Below are 25,146 nucleotides of genomic sequence, written 5' to 3'. Positions count from 1 at the left end.
TAGCGTAGCGCCTTTGTACACGAGGGCGACTCACCGAATTTATTTATCACGATGATGCACCGTCGATCGGAACAGTTACACGAATGTTTGATATGTCTGTTTAGCGATTATCCACCGCATTGTCCCTTATTCTTTTCTTCTTCCCTTTCCCATCCTCAATCGTCTCATTGTTCCTTCGTGGACCGACGAAACCGAACGCACTAACGATCGAGCAACTACCACGATTAAATTTACACACGTGACGTTACACGCGTGATGCGTCGCCGATCAGCCTTCAAAGTCGTAAATTCGATTCGGTGGACGTGTAACTTACAGTTGGACGATTTTTATTTGACTCGTCCGCCGCTGGATTTCATTTGCTCTCTTTCTAGTCAACGGATCGCAACGGAAGTTGCCGCGGTCGACGAAGGAAAACTTTCCTCGAATTTTCCCCTCGAAAATAAATATTCGGCTGCCCGACTGATTTATTCCGTTGCAGAATGCGTACGGACTTGCAACGAAAACAGGCCGGCGTTAACCCACTTTCCCGAGTTTCTGGCCAGCTCTATCCAAGTAAAACGAAAATTCCCTGTCTCCTGTGTAACGCTCGTTATCTATGAAAAAAGAAATTTGACGAGATTCGCGTAAACACCTTACGGATTTGATCGATCGGTTACCTGTGTACAAGGTTTTTGAATATTTCCCACTTATTATATCGTTGTATATTATATTCAGCGGATAATTTTTGACCATAGACAGTTATACTTTTGAATCGTAACGCGATGTTTCGATACATCTACGCGTATAAATAGCCAGATTTAATTGGATAAAACGATGTTCGTTTAAGGAGAACTGTATCGACATCGCTCCGTCTGCTCCATCTGAACATATATATAGCCTTAAATCGTTTGTCAAGCATTTTAAACGTTTCCTCATAGATGTTGGAATCGCCGCGGCCGTTAGAACGTTGTTCAACGACAGTTACGAGACTTTTTTTCGAAAACCCGGATTGAATTGTCTTGGGCCATCGAGCCGCAAATAGCGCCTGATCAGTCGTTAATCGCTATAGACAGCGGGTATTATTAACCGTGATCGGTAATCGGTGCGTTGGCGCGACCTGTATCGCGAAGGCAACGGCTCGTGAAGTTAGACATGCTTCGGTAGCAGGTAAACGCATATACCGCCAATGTTCCCTCGATTCTCGTCGTTGTTTCTTCGTGTTCGGGAGATATTTATGTATATCTATCCGGGATGGACGAAGACGGAGGATTGGAAGCTCGATTTCCGTTGCTGATGCGTTAAATTACAGTTTAAACTGCGAAACAGCTGATGGCGAGGCTGCCGATATCCGAGGCTTCGAGATGAAATTCGTGACCTCCCTTTCTCCCCATTCAGCGCACATAGTTTTTCAGTCGATTCGTTTGACGAAGCGCGGGCAACAGTGGCAGATGCTCGGAAGTATTTCACGTTTAACTCGATTCATTTTTCTTCCCTCTCTTCCAGCGAAACTTGCGCCGCGAAACGTTTATTTTAATTATTGTTCCAAACGAAGGAACTTTTCGAATTATTGTTCTGGAATTGTTGCTCCTCCCTGCCATTCGCTTTTTTACGGCCAAACTGGACATCGAGTAAATCGTTTCTGTTCCAAGCGTTGCTCTTCTAGGTTTACCTAGCAGATTTCACCGCGCTCGAACGGTCACGAATTTTTTTTTCCACCGTACCTACACGCCGTGTCATACCTTTTGATACGGTGAAACGAGAATCGTGAATTAAGAGAGTTTCTCGCCGCACGAAGTTTTGCTCGTTTGCGGACAGATACCTATCTCGATTTAATATCGCGTGTTTACATCTGAATATTCATGTTTCGCGCGAGATTAAATTTCAACGAATTGAAACGTATAATTTTGTCGATTTTCAGATCGTCGGTTAGTAAGCGCGAAACGTACACGTACATAGTTTTTATAGAAGAATCTGTGGATATTTTTAGAAACAACGCAGAGGTGTCTCGTTTAAACGAAAAGTATTAAAACCGGCAGGATCGTACAACTACAAACAAACATCTTTGCCGGTAACCGCAGAGAAGCATTGCTTCCGTATTAATCCGCTACTTTGATCATAAAATTTACATTCACGTACCTCGAGCTCCTTCCGTATGCGCCACGCCATCGTGAAATTTCCCTTCCTCTTCGTCCTGGCTGGCCCCGAATCCACCAGATCCGACACATCTTACAACCCTTTTCCTTACTTAAATCCAAATAAAGGTTGAGATTCTTGAGTCTTCTCTTCCCTGTCCTCCCCTCGCGATCCAACGTAGGCGGCGCGGCGTTTTACGAACCCCTCCGGATCAGAACTACATTCCTGTCTCTGTTCGTCGCATTTGCTTTATAGCCCTTTTCTTCTTCCTTCTCTGTTCTTCCTTGCTCTTCCTCACTCTCGCTCGCTCTCTCTCTCTCTCTCGCTTTATCCCTCTCCTCGTCTTACACCACTGCCCACCTTCTTCCGCCGTTCCAACTTCTCTCCCTTTCTCACTTATCCACTTTCTCTCTTTCTTTCTTTACGCTAACCTTCTCCCGGTCTATCCATCTTTCTTCGACTTTCGACCGGCTTTCATCCTTTTCCGTCTTTCTCCATCTTTCCATCCCTGTCCCGCTACCGCTTGCTCGCTCTCCGGTAACGAGAGGAGAAACACCCTCGCTACTTTTAATCGACCCGCGCTTTCTTCTGCTTATACATACCTAGCCAACCCAGCCCCCACCCCATACTCATCTCCATTCTCCTCGTTCCACCTTCGAGCACTCCCAACCCCCTCGCTTCTTACGTCTCATCTTTACCACCAACATCGTATATAAGTACCTAAGGGCGTTGTCTTTGGTCTTTCGCGTATTTTGCGCTCCGCTCACTACGAAATACGCGAGGGTAGTTCCAGGATTAAATGCGAAATGAAGGCCGCCGGGAAAGACGTTGAGACGTTTTCGAAGGACGGGTGCTCGACTTTACCGTCCTCGTTCTTGTCCATAGAGTCCACTCTTTTTCCCCGAGCTTCTGCATAATTTGTATAGGAGAAAAAATAAACGACGAAGCAGGACATCGATGATCGTAAATTTTCGTCGATACTTTAATAGATAGACGTCTGACTATGGTACAGAGTATCGAAATTAGAGACAGCAACCGATAACGTCGATATTCTTTTGCAAGCAAGTAGTACGAATTATCCGGTCTGAACGTCATTCCTTCCGAGTCACGCGATTTTCTATCCAGCAACGTATAGCTTTCGAACAGAACAGTCAGAACTTGCAGCCGGCACAGAACGAGTAAAATTACAGTAGCGATCGAAGCAATGAAAATTTCTAACCAGCGAGTCCGCCGAACGACTTTCAATCCCGACGATCCGCCTCGATCCGTATACGCGAACCTAACGCGGAGGACAATGAAACGCTTTGTTCCCTGACTGTGCAGACGAAGAGGCGCAAACTCCTTTCTTACGTTCCGCTTCTGCCGGTATCCAAGAAAACACGACGATTCCAATAAACAAAGATCGAGTGCAGGTGCAGGATGGCAGATGCAAGCATCTCGACGCGTATGTAGAGATAGTTTCGCGGTTTATGGCCGATTACCATGGCGGTCGTAACGTCTCGTATGTACATAGATACGTATGCGCGTAAACTACATACACATCTATATGTATATATACACACATATATATACACATGTAAGACGAATGTACGATGCATACTGGAATAGAACCGCGGATCTCCGTGTATCCGTACATCGTGCAACTCGCGACTTGCGTGCGTGTGCGTCCGTTTCTCGTGCGGCCCTCCTGTACGAGAGTCGGTAGAGATACATCACCTTGCACACAGGCCGTACACTTCAAATACACTGCGAGTCAGTCAGTTAACTCCGAGTCAGACCTTTCACTTCGTGGTCCAGAGAGCACGGCATGGTGCACGATGGTTCCCACAAGTGGGAGCCTTCGCTGTCCGATGCTACAGTTTGTTCCTTGTTTCCAAGGAGCATGGGGAGATGGGAATCGGCCAGGAGTCCATGGACATCCATGGTCCCTGATCGGTGGACTTACGGTTCTTTCTTTCTTTTCTTTTCCCTTTCTTTCTTTTTCTTCACATAGACATTCGCACGACCGCTCAATCGTGAATCACAGCGAGACAGTTTAAAGTGATATTTTCTTATTAACAACGGAAAATTTCTCATCGTTTAAGCAACGTTTCAAATGACCCGACACAGGGTGTTCTAAAAAATTGCTCCCTTCAAATCGTATTTTAATTGTAAGCGTGTTAGTTGCGGTTAAAATTCGACGTATTCACGTGCGATTAGCGCTTAACCGTAGCGAATTTTTCTGCTAGCTTCCTTATTTTCTCCTTTCCAAGAAGCAGACTCGACGTTACGTTTCTGCTAACTGGAATGTCGATAGTCGAACACGTTATATGGGTCGAGATACGTTCCTAGTATCGACGTACATCGATTTCTTATGCACACGCTGTTATTTATCGATACGTAACGAGCTTGTGGAATGTAACTTCCAAAATGCTATTTGCACGAATAAAAATCGTACGACGATTGGCTGTATGAAACGAACGAAAGAAGCGCATTCCGATCGATTATTAGTTTCGTAATTCAGTCCATGAGTAAAATACGATTGCCTTTCGTTGCGTACTGCGCGGGCGAATATTTTAATGGAATTTAATATTTCGATTGTTCGTCGGTGTTCCCGATGTAATTATCGAATAAACGGAATAAAGGCGTTTCTTCTACTTTGTTTTTATATCCAATCAGGCAGGAGTACGCCAATGCATGTTTATACCGAAGATAAATTTTATTGTTGCGTTTGTGGTTATTTCGATATTCCTTCCACTAGTGGTTACGTGTAATAAACGATAATTAAAAAAAAAAAAAGAATCGTTTGAAGTTATTACCTTTGATGAAAAATTCCAGCGTCGATTATACGATGGAATGTATTAGACATAGTAAGGAAGAATAATTATTGCCCTGTTCTTCGATGAACTCGCCCACTCACAACAAACATTTTCGCCGACTAATTAGTAAAATTAAATCACCTTGTCAATTTTTAATCTAGGAAGCTGGCAATAAAACGCGATATTTATCTTTCAGACACGAAAGTCCGTATTTCCTTGGTTGATTTACTAAAACCAATATCTTGACGTAAAATACGTTTCCATTTACATTGTAACGTATTACGTAATGTTTCGTAGGAAATCGACTTAATAGACTTTCGAAAGAAAACGAAAATCGTGTGCTTTCTTACATCGTTCTTTACGAGCTGCACGGATATCCCAATGAAAGTATCTGTTTCTATGGACTTTGGCGAGGCACTTTTTCTCTGACGGCAAACGAAGGCGTGAAAATTCTGATCAAAATCCGACGAACGTCCGTGTCAAAGAAGAATCAAGAATGGAGGACGACGACCGCGTCATCGGTCCGGTAAAGAACAAACATCCACCGATACTTTATACTTACACGACTTTATGAGCAATCAGCTGGTGCTGCCCAGCGTAAATTGTTTGTTCCTCAAACCCATTTAGCTCCATTCCGTGAAATTCTACTCGAATAATCACAGCTTCAGTGCCTACCAATTACGTTTTTGCGAGCAACGCCGTATACGCGTTGTTGCTCGTTTCAAAGAAGCCTATGCTCCGGATGTGAATACAATACTGTTCGTGCTCCAATTCGTCGAAGCTCGCTGCCTAACGTTCCGTGGCTGTACGTATGGTATCTTAGACGTTCGCTCCTCTCCGAATGACTCGGCGTTATCTCGTCGGTATGTTATTGGTACACCGCGTATCGTTGTAGTTTCATCATCTACCGAAGAAGCATGTACTAAGAAATCGTTCTTTCGGACAGTCAGAATGTCTTTTGCACACAATCATCGATGCGGACTCTATATCAACCGGAGATAAATTATAATGCTACGGAACGATCCAGTGTGTTGCACGTTTCAAGTTTGAAAAGTAATTTTCGGTTAGCAGTTTTAAGGCTTATCTCGTACCTATTATGATTGTATCGCGTCTTAATTTAAACGCTGTTTCGACACTGAACAATACCAGACTACAGAGCAAAGTAACAAATATAACAATTGTGCATGTATCTACTGTATTTCATTACTCGGATTGATACTGATATTATCAAGTATCAAAGATATCGGTAAATTTGATTTCTGAAAAATATGAAAAAATTGAATGTACGGCAGGTAGAATAAGCGAATAACGACGAAATACAAGAGCAAAGTATAATAGATCGATAAATGCGATTCGGATAAAAATATATCGAGTTAGCTTTCTAGAAGGGAGAAGTCGTTTTATGAATGTAACCTTGCGAGAACAAATTCAGTGCAAAAAAGATTCAGAATTACAGGGCTTCGAACATTTTTGCTCTAATGTTCCCACCATGTAGCTAATAACAACGTCGATAATCACCGACAATAATAATCACGCTCTCGGCACTTTCGTACACGCGCTTCAGTAAATCATTATATCATCGAATCGCAACGCACTTATCACACACACACGACGTACATGCGAAAGGAAAAGCGGCGGTAGAAAAATACCTGTTGGCCAGAGAAATACGTGGCCGAGGAAAAGGGGAAGGTACAAGCTTGGCGAAAGAGTAGGCAGAAGGCAGATGGTGGGGAGGAGGAATGGGGAAGCGAAGAGGTGCCAGAGAGGAGAGAGAGGAGAGTCGAGAAAAGAGGAGCTGTCGCGCATTGAAGTCTCCGAAACGGCAGGGTGCTCTCGCCAAGAGTAACACGAACGAACGAAGTAGAGTTGAAACAGCGTATGTGGGGAGGAGACGATGCCTCTCACGGCGGAGGAGGCACAAGGGGGAAAGAAAAGAGGTGGTACGAAGCAGAGCGGAGCGAAGCAGATCGGAGCAAAGTCGAGGCATCGAGCCATTGACCCGTGGAATGAGGGGGTAAGCTCTGGGTACACCAAGAGTCCGTGTAGGATATAGAACGCTAACACGTACATGATCTGTACGTAAGTGTCCATATAAGATGCATAAATACGTATGTAATGGACGTATACCGGTGTCGAAATTACGGTACGGATAGATCGAGAACGATTAAGAAATACGTGACGGGCGTTGTGTTTGTTCGCTCTCGTAACGCCTGTGTCTGCACCGCCGAACCGTGTATGCTGTTTGATTTAGTTACATTCGCTATGTTGCCTTTGACTCGAGCTCCGATCGGTAAACTGGCACTATTCGACGCGCTCTCGAGAATACGCACCGTCCCACGTGTTACCCATGGCTACGGGCTATTCGCCAAGCTACGCGAAACAATCGAGTTCTTACACAATCCGTGTGAAATTATTCCCAGACTATCGATATTCGCCTTTAAGTAGCCATCGTATGTCGAAATTGAGACGAGATTAATTGCATTTTTACGTATATCTTTTAAACAATTCGAACGGTGATCCGCGTTAAACGTATTTCTAATATACATATATCCTTTATAGTATTGTAGGACAAACTCTTAAAGAATAAGTAGCAGCCTTGTTGTCTACGACCGAAGCTAAATTTCATGTCGATCGTTCGACAATACTGTCAACTACGATAACACGTATTTCAACAATAGCCGTTTGTCTGAACAAGGATGAAGCTGTGAACATAAATGAAGCATAAATAATGAAATTTGTACAGGAGGTCGTTCAATCGGGAACTAATTAAAATTACGTTCCAATAAATGAAGTTGTAATCGTAAAAATGGCTATATTGCGATAACAAAAATGTCACCAGTGATATACAGTCTTAACGAATAGAGATGCGTATTAAATTTTCCGTAGAATTACGAGATGGTGTGAAAATTAACGCCGTTTCGACGAAAAAAGGTACGCAAGAATGAACTGACAAGAAAGTCGTCGAAATTAAGTTCTCGGTATAGGTATCCTTCCTTGTGTCAGGAAACGAGTAGATCGAGAGCGATTAAGAAAGCCGTGACGGTGCATTGTGTTTTCTTGCTCTCACGAGACCGCGTGTGCTCGGTTTATGCTGTTCGAGCCTACATCGTTCTTGCGGATCGGTGGTTGAGGAAGGCGCACGTGTGCGTTGCACGTGTGTAGACGTACGAACGTGGATGGTGGCGGCGAGGCTGCTGTGGTACCGATCTTCGTGGCCGCCCAGGGTCATGCCCTACCCTCTCGCGCTACACAATAATCTTCTTCCTCGTCGTGTGTGCTCTGGTATCTCTACAGCGCAGACGACTCCATAGTCGCTTCGTTTTTCTCCCCGCGAGCCTCTGCCCTTTCGCAAAGGTCCCGTGATCGGCGTTGCGGCCGTACGCTTGTCCTTCTATCGTTTCTCTTCTTCTCTGCCCTGTCCTTATCTTCCCCACCTGCTCTTTTCCCGCTCGTCTGTCCAATATGTGCAACTCTTTCTGTTTTCTTTTTCTTTTCCCTTTTCTTTTTTTTTTCCCCTTTCGGTTACACTCGTTCTCCTTTCTCGAGGGAATGAAACGAATTTATACAAGGAGATGTAATGTTCGCTACCTGAGACGACAAGCTGGTAACGTTCCAATAATTTTTTCACATGCAAATTAGATCGTGTTTGGACAATTTTATTTCTGTTTCATAGGTAAGAAGCTTTACGTAGCAACTTTATGATTCCGGTGATAATGCATGCCAAGATTTGCAACACGGCTTTATAAATAACTTGGCGCATGTTGCGGTCTCTCCTTTTGCAAATCTCGTTCGATCGACATTGCGGCGGCGCACTGGCCCTCTTTTCATCCTTTCCATTTGCTTCGTTTCTTTCTTTTCTCGTCCTTCTTGTTTTACAGCCTTGTCTGCATTTTTTGTCCGCGCGGGCAATTTTGTTCGGCAATTCGAACTGTACGTGAGGACGCAATCAGTGGTAAGACGAGTGGCTCGATTCTCCCAGTACTACATATATCAATGTGTTAATTTTACTTTCGTTCTTTTCTTCCGTTTGTGTTTCGTGTATGTTGATCTAACAGCAGCGGTATGTTTCCCTTCGTATCCTGAATATAGACTATAACGTATCTGATTTTACTTATCAGTAACGACCATAGTTGCGTGAGCGTCATCTCGAGCTACGACTTTATGTAAATATATGAACGCCGTGTATACGGCGAACAATAATTGCAATAAATTCTGATCAAATTGATCTTCAATTCTTAATTTACTTTTATTTCAAATGTTATGCCATATTAGGATAATATCTTAATTTGCTTTTGCCTTCTATAAACAAATCGTTTATTTATTATATTTGTAATAGGACGTACTCGACCGTATTTCCGTTAAGAGCGAAATTTCTAATTCTTACTGTAACATCTCACTGGGTTCCTTGAACTATCAAAGTGAATAAACATAAAGTCATTCTTTCACAATGCAGAGTACGCGTGTGTCTGCATATCCGATCGAATGGAACGAGAAAGACGCATTCTTCTACTTCTTGTCGAGTTCTCGTTACAGCGGAGATTCTTTGTTATAATAAGAAGCACGGCTGCTTGTACATAGTACGTCTTTGCTTCATAAATTTTCTTCGTACGATTTTGTTTTGTCCCCCTATAGGAATAGAAATACTTAACAGACGAAACGTTTGAAAACCGTCTACTTACAAATTTTTCTTTACTTTAATAAGTTTGCGACAAGCAAGATACAGCAACAACTACATCTTTCGACATTTTCGTTTTGTATTGTTACAAATATCTTACAACTTTTGTTTATGATATTGCAATACTTAAAAAAATTCGTTGATCTTTATACTCGTGTTAATTTTTCTCCTTTATGTATATTCTATTTTCTGCTCTTCGCTTCTTTCTTCGCGCTTTATCCTCGTCTCGTACTTTACTTACAATGAAATAGCTTGCAGACAGTAACAGTCGGTATTATGACTTACGCTTTCTTCAGCAAGGCACCCCCATTGATCAAGTAGTTCATTAGCAGAATAGTACCGCCTATAACTTACACATTGAAGCTATATCTTTACGTTAAATCTTAACCTTTCGGTATACCTGCGAGTCTATATTACACCAGGATAAATCAACAGGATGAACGAAGAAGGTACGACGAGCATCGTGTAAAAATATGGCTACACTTTATACAGCAACAAGCCTCATTATGCGGCAATCCCGAATTTCAAATCATACGTACAACGACGCCAAAGTTGGCGAGAAAGTAAGTTAAAAGAAATACGGACGTAGGGACGATCGTTTCACCGGTCGCGTGAAATGGAACGGCGCGCGCGGCTTCCCGAGCAGCAAAAGGGAAGATAGAAAGCCGAGACACCCGTAGGAGCTCGCCGATTAACTCTGAGGTCTCAAACGAAAAGCAGTTAGGTCGTCACGCGTTGCGGTTTTGCAGATTCGCCGGCGTTGTCGCGGAAATTGAGCGGATTCAAGCTTGAACCCATGATGGAACGGAGTTGACAGAGCAAAGGATAGAGTAGAGGATATCGCCGTGACGGAAAAGAAGGGGAAAGGAGAGGTGAAGAGAAAGGAGAGGAGAAAGAAGGAAAAATAAGTAAACGGAAAGACAGATAGCTACGATGAAACAGGGATGGAAGGGAGAGAAAAGAGAGTCGAGGGTGGTAAATGGAGGAGAAAGGAGCAACTCGATGGAGCAAAGGAAGAAAGAAGAGGCAGCAAACGGCAGAAGCTTCAACAACCGTCGGTGAAGCGAAAGGAGACACGACGGGCGCCAGCCCAAGAGACACACAGGTGGGCGTGGCGCCTATCCCTACGCGGCGCACCGGGTCGCCACGATATGAAATTATATACGTTGGCTAAGGGTATATTCGTCTTTGTTCCTTTCCCTTTTCTTTTCCCGCCGTCTCGTTTCGTCGTTCGCCCCGGCAGCTCCCTGCGTCCGCATTTGCTTGCAGTCGTATCCCGGTTGCAGTCGCAAAGCCAAGCAAGAGTGCGGCCGCGAGCACAATACGAATAAATAAGAAAAACCTTGTGCGCGCTTGTTCCGTCACGAGCTGTGGTCGACAGGACGGACGCCGCCGTCTCATCTCGCGGCGGCCAATCAGCCTCGTAATCACTGAGCTCTCTGAACGTTCGTTGTTGCCGGTGACTTAGACTCTACCTACTGGCTTAACGCGCCGCGCCGCGGCGACGACGACGACGACGGTGGCGGCTCGATGGTCTCTTCTTCCTTTAACTCCTCTGCCATCCTCTCCTCTCCTCTCCACTCTTCTTTCGTCGTTTATCCTGCACAACTTTACTCCGATCTCCGATCTACCGGGGTTAGCCTGCGTACCTATCTAGTACCTAACTCAGCCTCTTACGTACTCACGTGCCCGTTCGTTACTACTACGTTCGCCGCTGCTACTCACAACCGAGCTTCACCCTCTTTCCCTGTCCAACGAGTAGGGAACGAAAGGAATACTTTATACTTCTCCGCTGTAGCTTCTTCGGCAGACACGGATCGACACAAGGACCACGAGTTTATAACGATTTCTTTCAACGACTTTATGTTTGAAATTTTAACGGTTTCAATCGAGTATGCGTGCCTTTTAAAAAAATCGAATATCAGTATGGTTCTCCAAACTACACTCGTATCCGGTAGAATGAGATAAAAATGTTTGTTCAATACGGATGTACATTTCTTTTATCCAAACTCCATTTACTCGAACAGAGTAGAATCAAATTAAAATTAGAGGAGCAAACTGTTCCACGGTTCGTAAAATTCAATTTTTTAATTGTAGTTCCTGATATAAGAGGAAAGACGAATTCGATATCAATGGTATAATTCTAGTGTGTAAACTGGCGTTGATGTAACCCGACAAAAGAGAGGACAACTCGGGCAATAAGTCGGCAACTTGTATGTCACGGTTGTCCTTCTCAAAAATCCAGTGTTCGAAGGGAGGACCGAGAATCGAGTCAGCAAAAATTGCAGATAATCGAACGATGGAGCTTTTGCGATTTTTCAGTAGATCGTAGATTCGATGGAATAAAAGTTTAACCTCCTCTGAAAGACGAACGGTTTGTACGTTTAAGAATTACGAAATGTTTCGTCGCATTGTTTATATTTGGTATTTGAAATATTTCAGCATTTTTCGCCATTAAAAAGAACTTCATTTATACAGAAACGAATTCCGTAAGAAGCTTCTTGCGTATGTAGATTGTTGATTATTGCGAAAGCTTGCCGTAGAAAGTATTAATTATATAGCCAGCATCGTCACGGTAGACGTAACCATTTCACATCCTTAGTAGCGAGTTTTCATACGAGCAAGCATTGCTTCATGCTTGGTATGCCATACAATCTCGAAGAGGAAGGTGACAATTAAGGCACTGCGCCTTCTGTCTGTCTGTTTCTCTGCTACAAATGTTCAGCGCGTCCCCAATTAGCGGTGTTACCTTTTGAAAGGTGCACCTATTGTACCGTATGCATGTGACACAGGAAGAATACGAGTGTGCACGCTGATAGCAGTGGGTGGGTACGAAGGAACAGGAAAAAAACAATAGACGAAGACGTTCGTTCCAGGTGTAATCTGTATGTGGAGGTAGCCCAACCCTTGCTTTACGAACCGAAGCACACCTGCTAAACAGTTTGAAACACAATCTCGATGCTCGACCGTGTGCGCAAATTTGCAGCTGCATTCAACCGGGTTGCATCTATCTTTTGCTTAGGGAGTCGATAGATGCAAAAAATGTCCTTTCTATCGACCACTTCCATTTGTTTCCGTGTTCGTCTCCTCGGATGACAGATGACATTTTCTATTATCGACTTACGATCGAGTTTCTCATGGAATAGATAATTTATTCTGTTTGCGAAAATACAATAGCGAGATATAGTTCATATTCGACGAATCCAGTGTTACGGAGATTGGTGTCTGCGTAGAACCGCAGATGGACTGATATTGAAATGGAATCACGCCCTCGACAGATCGGACTACGTTCCATCTCCAGGATCTTACACGCTTCAAGATAGCGTACGTATTTCGTGTTACAGCCACCACGATTCTCCTATCCGCTATCGTATATTTCCATCGATCTGTCTTCGCGTTCTCTACGTTTTTTCTACGTGTCACGATGTACGCACGCGTTTTATCGCAATTTTACGCAATTCGTATAGGCTAACTGTATGCGATACAAAACACTCGACTTTGTAGAGTTACTAAAAGTAGCCGAATACTTTTCTTTCAATGACCAACGTCGGAAGACGAAGGAAATCAATATTCATATTTAATAGTTTAATTAAGTGGCGATTTAGATTCATTCGTTACTATAACAGATAATTGATAATTCGATGATGATGCAGCATTTCGAATAAAAGTTTGTTGCTTCCGAAGGATAAATGGATCGTCACAGCTGATACCCGGTTCAAAAATTCTGTCTTTGCCGTAGAAGAATGGAATAACGTCGTGTCTTTGAGATAGAACCGTATATTTTGTTTCTTCTTTCTTCTTTTACGCGCTTTTATAATTCGTTTGTCAGTTGCGCGATGCCCATGAATATGTTGTTCGTAAATGGACGTTAATGACGTTCATCGGGCACGTACGTACGCGTCCAGTATTTAAGAAGTAAAACTTTTGAAATTTTCGCGAACACAGATGACGTTTGTAATTAAAATAAATGTAAATAAATGAAACGTTCGTAGGCACTTTCATTCGCCTAATTCCACTTTTCCGATATTTGATAAACTTCTTCTATTTAACGGGTCGATAACTGTTTGCAGAGATTCAACTTTAAGCTTTCATAGTTATTTACATAGACGTATAGCGCGATACTACTTTGGGCGAGCGACTTGTAAATTGCAGGAAGCCTGGCAGTTCCGAGTAATTTAAATCAGAGGATACGTGTATTACCATCGATACCGCGAGATATGCATTCATTTGCGGTGGAAGCTCGTGGTCGCAGCAAATCCTCGTTCAATTTGCGATGTTACAGATGAAGATCTTCTGTTACCCCTCCCTCCGTTGCTACCTTGCCATCCCGCCTATTATCTACAACCTTTCCAATCCTTTGCCTCGCTTCATTCTCCCGACCGCGTGAGAAAACGCATCGAAGGTAATACGTGACGCGTGGTTTCGAATCAGCTCTAGCGCCAAGAATGCAATTCGATCAAGAGTTACAAGGGGGGAGCATTGTCATGGTCGAAGATACAATTTCGAGACTTTTAACTTATTACGTGCCGATCTTTCGTATATCGTAAAAGAAGCTACATCGTATATCTTTATTAAATCGCACGACCAGCGTCACTTACCATCGCATATCTTATTAAACGTCGAGAAACGTACGGAGTTGTCGATGTAAATGAGATAGGTCAGAGTAACAAGTTCGTTCGTATTTTATCCTGAACGGTATTAAACGTTGCTTTTGACCAAATTGCATTCTGTTAAATTATTTTTCTGGTAATCCATTCAAGCATTAACAGTTACAATCGCGTTGTAATCAAACCTATCGATATTAATCACGAGACGTGTAATTTCTCATGGTAACGCTTCTCCGCCTATCACGGTTGATAATTTGCGAAACGATACAGGTATCGCACTGATCGTACCAACGAAGCGATAACTTTTTTTCGTCTCTCGTGTACACTTGCTGAACAAGGGGAAAGACGACGATCGAGCCCGATAATAATTTTTATCGTCACCGGCCCGGCTAAATTTGTTTGCTCGGCTGGTTGGTGGATGATGATCGCTGGTAGTGTGATCATCGGGGTAACCGAATGCCGCGTGGAAAGTCCGTGGCAGCTTCGGCGAGAGATGTATGTATAACGTGAGCGTGTATGTCACGGGCAGTCACGACCGCAGACACGGCCTCGTCTTTCTCTCGGCTCTCGGTGCCTCTCTTTCCTTCTCTCGTTCACCGATGCACCAACGTTCGAATGTATCTGCCGAGATGGCCAGCTCTGCTCGGGCCTCGCCGGCGCGTCCGTGCGGTTGCATCCGCACGGTCGCGTTCAAACGTGTTACGAATCCCTTATACGCGTATATACGAACAGTTTAAGGTGTTAAGTTACACGTGCCGGGCCCCTTGATAACCTTTATGGCGGGTGAAAGAGTTTTGCAGATGATGCTGCTCCTTCTTGCAGCCAACGTGTACCCATGGTCGAGCTTTGCTTGACTTTTTAACCCTCGGCCTCGCCTCGAACTGATACATCAGCCTTTTTTAAAGCGATCATTAGGAGCGTGGCTTCCTCGAACAAGCAAAAAACATAGCTTTCTCGAAGGCGACCGAAAGAAATTGCCGAATCTTATCGTTATCTGTGTTTGCTTAATTTTTTAAATAAAATCGTTCGATTAGCAAATTCAAGTTGGAAATAGACAATTTTTTAAACATTCTAAAACTTAAGGATAATTACCACGTAACAATTCTATATACACGTATATGTTATAAACGTTACAGCGAAATGTTGCATTAATTTGTCTTTTACGTTTGGAACGTTTAATTTTCACTCAAATCCATGAGAGACATTTAGGGTGTATACGCAGGCAACAGTAATGTGAAACTGGTAGGTAAGCGTATAGTTCATTGTATGTATAATGTGTTGTTATAATCCAGACGTACGATCATTCGTACGAACATATATGAATTTAAGGTGTTACGTTACACGTGCCAGAGTCCGTTTATCGTAGATAAACCGTTTTGGCGTTGCTGCTGTTTGTCGTGATGAATGCTCCCGGTGCTGCTACTCATTATTTACACATGTGATATCTATACCCACGTAACAACTCTGAATTAATTCCTCCAAAACAATACAGAAATTCGTTTCATACGCCCTTTGTTGTAAATACAAAAACACACCGTTTTACAGAAAATAATTCTCCAACTTGTCTTACTTATTTATTAGACTATCTCTTCGCTCTGTAGAGAATTTTGTTACAGCAATCGTAGTACAGAGTTCTTCGGTTTGAGTAAACATTCAGTGACGCGATATTCGATGATTTTTTGGTGAAGCCCTTTAACCATTGCGCGTATTAAATAAAAAATCAGTCTGTCGTAATTTTGTATTTTGCTATACGTTTACCAATTTACTTCCGCGTCTTTCTTCTCACATGCCACTGTTCCGCAACGTTCCGCAAAAATTCCGTGCGTATACAGCACATATAATAAAACCCAATCATCGACGAATGTGTTAAAATGTATATGAATGGAAAAATTTCGATTCAGATAGGTGCATAAAAATTCACTCGAGTGTAAGAGTAAAATGTACAATAGACGTTCGAACGATGCATCGGTATCGAGTGTCTACGCAAAAACGTAACTGCGAGTATGTACTTAAGAGGCGCGCACGCACCCATCTTCAGGTGTTAAGTTACCCCTGTTGGGTCCGGTTCGGTTGCTATCGCAGATAAAAGGTCGGTTTTACCGTGGCTGCCGCGGCGCGATGCTCGACGCGTAAACGTGCGTAACGGCCCGATGAGATACGCCGACCGTTAAACGCGCACACGATATCCAAATAAAATCAAAGAAGAGCCTATGCGAAATAAATATTAGGTAGACGATCGTTTGGGATAAGAGAGGCACGAAGGAGGGGCGGTCCGGGTGTAAGAGGCCTTCAGGTCGTGGCCGCGGGAGATACAAATGATATCGGCTCGAAAACCTGCTCGGAGCCACCTTGCCTCCTGGATAGATATACGCGATTCGTGCCTCCTTTGGATTCGTCGGCCGCGACTACGCGTGCAAACAGCCAAGAGTACTTTCAATCTTTCCGAAAAAGCTCGATAGGACGGGAAAGTTGTCGGTGATTGATCTCGCGCGGTTTAACCTTTGTATCCTGATATAGTACAGAGAAAAGCAGCGTGATTCGGGGAACGATCATTGAAATCTGTACAGATTACTAAATTCCAGGCCATTGTAACAACGCCCCGAGTTAATCTTCTCGTTGATCTTGCTGTTTGCGAGATAAACGAGTAACGTTGCATCTGTTTAGGAAATAAAGGTTCGCTCGAAGAAACTTTAAATTCCGACTATTCGACTTTGACTATGTGAGAGTTGTTTAAAAAGGATCTTATCGGATCGTTGATTTGGAATTGCTAGAACTTAGGTGTAACTTCAGCTGGTTATGAGTGTTAAAACGCGCGATAAAACATAACCGATATTACGATTCTTTTTCCTTTTTTTTATAAAAACTCTGATCTTACAATGAAATACTTTGAAACGGAGATATATGTAAATGTTCCGTCTAAATATCTTGTATGTAAAATAGTCGAAGCACGATACGTTTTTAATTCATCTAATTTCCATCGCGTTTAATTCAAAGTACGTCACAAACGTTACATTACGGATACATACCTATAATTAGTTCTAATGTTCCGATCATATCATATCCTGCCCGACCGCTATTACGTAGCAAAGATGTAATTGAAGTAATTTAAACATCGTCAGGCGCTATTAAAGTAGCACGTATCGTCGGTAGGATCATCGACGACTGTCGTTAGGACACCTAAATGTTCAATTAGCACGTAAAACGTTAATTATGCGAATGGTGAAACAGCCAAAACATTCGTGCGATGAGCGATTTTAACGACTCTAATTAATAAATCCGCAACACCGGTGCGCGGATTGTTTATTCGTACGAGCGCTCGGTTAAATCTAAAGTGTCCGAGTTCTTGAAGCGTGCATAAGTCCGGACCCCACGCTGGCCTGGCCTCAACATTTTTTACCCCGTCCGGAGGAATAGGTGCACCGTACGGAGGAGCTCCAGTAACGATGGATTCGAACGAGCGTTCATTCCGCGCGATCAAACCGTTCATATTGATCGCAATCTAGCGGTAAATTAATCCCTGATATTCACGAAGATCAAGGAAAAATATAAATCCTACGTTATCACCTCGTCGTGTCCCGTTCGAACTAATTTGTTAATGTAGCGCGAACGATAATGGTTTTTCATCGAATCTGATCTCAGGCTCGAGAGCGTTAAAACCAAAGTTTATCGATCTCGTTCCGTTGAAAAAGCAGTGCTTACGTGTGCCAGGTGCACGGTAATATACAATACTTTCGGCGTGATCGTGCGACGGTACGTGCACATAGCGAACTACGCCAGAGATCGATGTAACAGAAGGGCATGTATACCTACGGTAAGTAGATACGTATATACCTGCAGCCTCCAAATACACTTTATGAAATTCCATTTTATGGTATCTTGTCGGAGTCGGGGCCTTCGATTTGGTGCTAAGAACTGAAGCAACAGGTGCGACGCTCCAGCCTTTACGCCGTTACCCTCAGAAGCTCAGGTAGTACGTACGTTGTCGAGGCAAATCATTTTAAGAAATCTTTTATTCACCTTGTTCCTTCCGTTGTATAGCCGCGTGTATCTATTGTATTCCTCTATATACGATATATCTTATATAGTAATTTTATATATGACTGTCCTTACGTGCATAAAATTTCAAAAGTATCTCCAATTTATATATATAATAACTTTCTTCGGTGATTTAAAATCGACACAAAGATTCGACAAGTATATTGTAAAGTACCAGTAGTTCAACGATAGCCAATGAGAAACGAATTTGTTTATTTGATAAGTAGAGCTGATCTTTATTTGATCGTATTGTTTGGACGAGCTTGCGCGATGTCGTGGAGCCATCGCTATGGCTATGCTTCGGATCTTTTAAGCGGCAAGCAAACCACTCACGCAGCGCAGCGGACCGCGAAATCGACGCTCACATATGAACTTGGAACGAGAGAGTTTCCTTTTCTTCTCTTTTGCTTCTCTATCTTGACGTGGAAACGAAAGAACAACGAAAGAGCAACGAAAGAACGGATCGTGCACGATCTTTACCGCCAATTTTCCACATCCATTCGTACGCCTTTTCACCATTCTCTCTATCTCTTACAATTATTTCTTAACGCAGACCGTTTCCTTGTATATCCTCCGTATACGTTAACAAAAATTATCCTCTTTTCTCAAAAATTTCCTCTTTGAAATATTATCGTCTAGAATATCATTGTACGATACTTTCCCGTATCGTTGATCATTGTTGGGCCGTCGACGATCCGTAAGACTTTAGATCGAGTTAATTTTAAAATACTTGCTAATTTATACTTTTGTTTTACGCGGCAAAAACACAAGTGACAATTATTACGCAAGATATAGGGATATAGATTAAAATTAAATATTCTAAAATTCAATTCAAAAGCTGGTATCGTCTCTTATGTTCCAACGATACCAATCGAGGGTTTCGGTTAATATCGTTGCGTATATGTCTGTGATCGTTTTCTTTTATCTTTTATATTTTAAAGAAACAGCTTTAATTAAAAATCTGCAGAAATAGTTGCCGATTAGGAATACACAGAGTGTTTGTAATTACGTATGACAGCACGGGGAACATCCGTGCTTCAGGAGGTGAAAAATTCATTGGGGGAGAAATTTTATCTGATCGAAACACGCCACAGTACTCGTGACACCCTTCTGGGGTTGCTCCGAACAAATTGCTTTCCCTCGGACCAATATGATTAATTAACATGGAAAACTAAATCGATATAATGGCGCGTATGCCAAGTACGAGCCGAGGAGGAATGTCAAAATGTTACTTTGGTCTAATTTTCTCATGCGAAGGTTATATAGAAAAACACCGCTATTTCCAAGTTGATTGAACGCGTTTAATTTCCCAGCAATTTTTAATAAGTCGCTTTAATAACTTGCGAAAAGTATCTATCAAAATTGATGTCATTCGGCATACGATTGCATGTATTAATTTATATCAACTATATCTAAATTGTATCTCATTTGATAAATTAATCGATAGAATAATATTGATATGACAAAAAAAAAAAAAAAAAATAGTTGCTACGGTATGAAGACTGGCAGAGGTCGTGATCGAAGAGGAGCAGGCTCGTTCGAAAGACACGTATGCGAACGTTTCGTTCGAAAGAGGGAAGGGAAGGGAAGGGAAGATAGATTTATGCTGGATCGCCAGGCACCGCCGTGTTCGTGTCACCCCTGCAGGGAAGGGTGACTAAGAAGAAGGAGTGGAAAGCAAAGCAGGGTAGGGGGGCAAAGAGGGAGTTTTAATGTATGCCTACCGAGAGAGGCTATAAAAATCAATACCTCAAATTACCAGGCAGTACTTAATTTTCTTGGAGCAACCAGCCCCGGCACGCTGCCTCTCTGTAACTCCCCCTTTACCACCACCTCCCTCCTCTTTTCGCGAAACTCTGTTCCGTCGGCGGTGGATCGACCAACGAGACGGATTTCCCTGCATTCACGTGCATTTTACTTCCAGCAGGTCCTGCAATTACGCGACGCGGAAGTATTTTTAAATTTTAAAGGGAAGAATGCGGTATTAAAAATGCAGCAACGACGACAAGAGCCACTCTCTTTATCCTTCTCTCTTTACTCGTTTCGTTTTTCTTTCCTGTGCCCTCCCCCCCCCCTCCTCCACGCTCGTCTTAATCATTAAACCATGGAGAAGGGCGGGCCAGCAGCGGATCTGAATTACTTACAAATAAGTGCCGATCTCGGATGTTCTTAAACTCGTATTGAAAGCCAGAATTATCGGAGATACGAGTCGAGAGTGCTCTTGTGGCTTATTGAATTACAGAAATTAAAGTTCATTTGCGCCAGTGGAAAGATAACTTTTGATATTGGTTGGAAAATTACTCGTGTATAAACCGCTGAAAGGTTGTGCGTTTCCGTTCTCGTAATTCTTCGCGGCTCCTCTGAATATCGTGCTTTTTATAACGTACCGTCGTTGTTCCACGCGATCGATAAAATCTTCGTATCGATTTTAATAGAGCTATTACGTGCATGATTAAAGAAAAGAAAATAAATTAAATTACAAAAGCTCACGTATTTCGATCGATCGCTATTTATCATGTTTACTTTCGCACGGATCGGATATTCAACACGCAACACGTACGTCGCGTGATTTAACAGAGTGACGCTAATTAATTACCCTGGCGGAAAAGAAAATGGTATCTCGTAGGCCTCGACCCTTGAGTGGCAAGCAAGATTACGACTCAACTCTAGCGGAAGGGTTGAAGCCCTGCCGCTTGATTTTATTGTCCGCCTTCTCTCTCTCCTTTAACCACCCTCGATTCTAGCCACCGTCGCGTCGCGTCGTCCTGCTTTCCTTCCTGCCCGACCCGTCGTAGTCTTTCGTTTCTTTCCCTTGCTTTCCCTTTCGTCGAGCATACCGGTGGTTACCGATGGTAGAAAAATTTCTTCCGCGTACTCGGTTATGCCTTTTCGTGTACGATCGTGCGGTGATGTTAGCGTGCCAGTGTCTGCGATCGACTGACCCGCGCAAGGCTGACCAGAAGAAAGTGTTTTTGTACCAGAGGTCGATACGCGAGACGTTATTTTCCCTTCTATCGAACTTTTGCGTTCAACGCACGGGTTCTTAATCGAAGCTTATACAAGATGCTAATGCCTGATGTTACGCGAGTAGATAATTTCTTCTGCAAAAGTAGATGAAAAAAGCGTACCTGCAGTAAAATTTTTCCGTTTGATGTTCAATTTTTATGCAAAAACACGCGCACTTACAACCGCGTTATATCTAAAATTCGATTTATCGGGCAGTACCGTATTTTATATTTCTTGATCTCCTGTACAATGTTTACAAAGTTATCTCAGAAAATACTGAGAATCTCGATCAATTAATGCAAAGAGTTAATTACGCGTTTAAAAACATACGATCTTTGATCCCAGAGGGGAGCCGTATTAGCGAAAGTGTGTATATACGTATACGTAATTAATCTATAATTATACAAACCGTATAATTAATTTAGTACGTACGAATCGGATTTTTAGGCGAAGTCAGTGCTAAATCGTAGATCGCGTCGCGTCGTTCCAAGTAACGAAATACGAAACAGATCACGAAGGTACGATAATTTTTATCTTTAAAAAATTGAAAACCAAGTTCTCTTGCCTTCCTTCAGGCATTCGTAACGTTCCCCGATGAGTCGTAAAAGCGAAAATCATGCACGTCCTTGCTCGTCTATCCTTTTTCACGATCAGAATCACTCAACGTAAACGGTTCTCCTCGGTGCTCGACGAGTCAAAGAGCAAACGGACTGGTTGCGACGAGTAGTACATACAAGCTATAATCCTACAGCGTGAACTGACCACCGCTAGATTGTGCTGGTCATGGTTGTTTCGACTCTCTTCGTGTTCCCTCTTTTCTCAGAGTGGTCTCTTCTTTCGTGGATCGAAAAAGGATGAAAGAAAGACAGATAGGGAGACAGGGAGGGGTGCAGAGGTCAAGGGAGAGGTTGGGCGACCCGAGAAAAGAGGGAAAACGAGAACGAGGTCCGAGAGGGAAAGTTGCGAGGGTGGGTGATAAATTGATAGTGGACGTGCGCCACGCGCCCTTCCCTAGGCCAACAGACCGACAGACCAGCGGACCGAATGACACCCTCACCCCGATCAACTGCCCCCGACTGTTGATACTTTTCCTCGACTGGAATTAAATGATCATCGCGGTCGTTCAGTCACGTAAGCTATCACTCTGCTTCAGAGTCGGGACATTTGATAGAAAGCATCTAATTCGGTAGGGTCAATCCGTTTCCCTTCGCTTTTATAGCATTACGCTTGTACGGTACAGGATTTTTTTCGCTTGCGTAGATTTAGACACGTTTGCCATTCATATGACTTCACATAGCTTTGTTAAAAGCCACGAGCACGTGACGTCTCGAGATATTCGCAGACTCACAGATACATGGCATACTGTGAGTCGTATTTCCCGCGTGCAATTAAATGTATCGTTACCAGAAGGTATACACATATATACGTACAAGTACAATGATCGCGGGGGACTAAGACACGATAAGCAAAGTATATATTTGCTAATTTTCTGATTTCGATGTTACTTTATGATTAGGCGGAAAGCTTTTGATATGACGCGATTAAACATGAAAAGAATCCGCGAGGTTCAAGATACGTAATAATAAAATAACAGGAGAAAATACGCAGATTCTTCGCAAACAATGTTTGTAAATCCATGTATACATATAGATATGTATATATGTGACGATGATTTCGTCCGGTATATGGATCGAATAATGAACGTTTTAAGATCGTTTAGAGGGTGGAAGGTTTTGCTTAATTGATTCTGGGAGGTGATAAAATAATGTAAGACGTGTTACGTGTAAAAGCGACGAAAGCTGAAGTTTCCAGTCAGTGAGAAAGGATGAGGTCGAACGGGTCGAAAGGAGAGAAAGTGGATGGTAAATCCGAAGCCAAGTTTCTGACCTTGTTCGGCTTATTTACATAAAGTATCCTTGAATAGACGTAACGTACATAAAGAAATAATCATGTTTAAATGTGAATGAGAATGCGAAGAAACGCAGTGTAATCGTTGTTGAATATCATCGTGATCGTCAGAACTGCATAAAAACTAAAACGATCGATTATCGTAATCGAATTACCTGTTCTCTTTAACGAATACTGTGAAAAAGTGAAATTTTTCACTCGCTGATCTAGATGTCGATGCGACGCTAAAACTTTAAGTAAAAAGAGAAAGAATGGAATAATTGCAGTTAATTGCTAATAAGTTTGTGCGACGGAAAGATGTTGGAATTTCATCTCGAAATTAAGATTAATAATCTGTGGAAGACGCAATGTTTGTGTTGAAATAATATTATGTGATATTTATTAAACAAAAATTACAGGAAATATAAGTGAGCGTTGTGGAATGTTGACAGTTGGCTAGTTATTCTCAGGCTAACCGACATAGTGACCCATGGCCCTTGAAAAGGTTTTGAAGCCCACTCTCTATGCAGTAAAGAGTGTGACCTGAGTAGATGTCTGTGTGACGTCACGTGCCACGGAACCTTGTAGCAGCTTCTCGATACAAAGCGCTATGCCGTGCCCAATGTTCCATCCGTATCCTTACGCTTCTTCCGTCGAATTCTCGGAAGAGCGTGCACGCACCAGCCACCGCGGTACATCTCACGAACGTACGCTAGTAGGAATATCGCTGGGCAACGAAGGGAAGAATCCGTTCGATCAACCACCTCATCTGTATGCGATTAATATCGTTGTATTCCAACAAAAGAAAATATATCGTTTATATTACAGGAGCGAAGAAAATTGCGAACAGATCTTTCACGTATTTTAGATTAGTTTCGAGTTTATCATATTAAAATAAATTTTTCGTAAATAAAATCAAAATTTTGTGATAGAATCGAATAATACGACATATTCGATACAAACGCTCACTAGAGGAATTATTAACGTTATTGGGTAAATATATAACGACTCGACAAGTTTCAACGACGTATTTCCTTTCTTCTCGTCTTTTCCCAATCTGCCCGCCTGTCTTCCTCTCTCTCTCTATCTCTATCTCTATCTCTTCAAAAGGAACACGGATTAAGAAGGAATAAATACACAGAGGCAAAATATTGAACTCACCCGCTGCCAAGTAGCAACCGTAGGCTGGTCGGAGGAATGTCGGATGCGACCTCCGTTTTAATCAGTACGAATCCGAGTTATTAAAATTCCTGCAGAATTTTCGCGGTTGAATAGAGTGGGTGGCCGAGGAGCGGCGCGAAGGAGCGCGGCCCGGCCGCTGCGAAGGCAGGCAGCGTCTGAAAGAAAAAGAAGTTCATTCATTGCGATAGACGGAAGATATAGAGAGTAGAGTGGAGCCGAGGCTGCGTCGGACAGAATATCGGCAAACTAAAAACGTTAATTTATTCAATGGTAAAGGGGCACGAAGACACGAGAGTACTGCAGCCTAAGAGACGAGCTTGAGAACGAGGAAGAACATAGAGCGAGAAGGAACTCTGGAGGAAGGCTGATTGAGCAAGGACTTTCGGTAGGGTCGAACAGGGGCGAAAAGGGTGGTTTCACCGGAGAGGAACCGATGAGAAGGCGGGAGGGAGGGAGGAGGGTGAAGGGACTTTGGAGTCAAACGAAAGCCTCCGGCAGTTTTTCTACCAGCTCCGTTGGAACTCTTGAGTTTCGCAAGTTTTTTCTTTCTGATTTTTCTAATTAATTATCGGTATTGATTGGTTCTCGATTTGACTGTGGAACGCCTTTGGCTACAGAACGAAGAGATGGAAATGACCGCATAGAATAACCGTAAAAGAGAGGAGAAGCCAAGCGAATTAACTGTCCATAATTTGCCCCGAGTCGTGATTAAAGAGTGGCTTTACACTGAAAGCCGAGCGAAGGATTTTTCGATATCTATTCTTTGCTTTTTCTTCCATACTTTACGAAGAGCTACACCTTTGTGCCAAGTCTTCGGGCTCGTACGATTGTATTTCCGTGTCGT

At 42.8% G+C, this 25,146-nt stretch overlaps 1 long non-coding RNA gene across 2 annotated transcripts in view; it reads right to left on the bottom strand.

Annotated features, from left to right (window-relative positions):
* The window catches only part of LOC117210444, a 52,579-nt gene extending 28,127 nt beyond the window's left edge, over positions 1-24,452 (bottom strand). The window contains exon 1 of one of the 2 annotated variants that reach the window (XR_004488105.1): positions 24,282-24,452. This is a non-coding gene — a long non-coding RNA (uncharacterized LOC117210444). Of the gene's footprint in view, positions 1-2,115; positions 2,365-24,281 lie in introns of those variants that run through there. The other variant, XR_004488104.1, reaches the window with a different exon arrangement.
* Positions 24,453-25,146: the final 694 nt, after the last annotated feature.

The sequence above is a fragment of the Bombus bifarius genome, unplaced genomic scaffold, assembly GCF_011952205.1.
Source record: "Bombus bifarius isolate JDL3187 unplaced genomic scaffold, Bbif_JDL3187 scf7180000008203, whole genome shotgun sequence".
NCBI lineage: Eukaryota > Metazoa > Arthropoda > Insecta > Hymenoptera > Apidae > Bombus > Bombus bifarius.
This window is presented reverse-complemented; position numbering and strand designations above follow the sequence as displayed.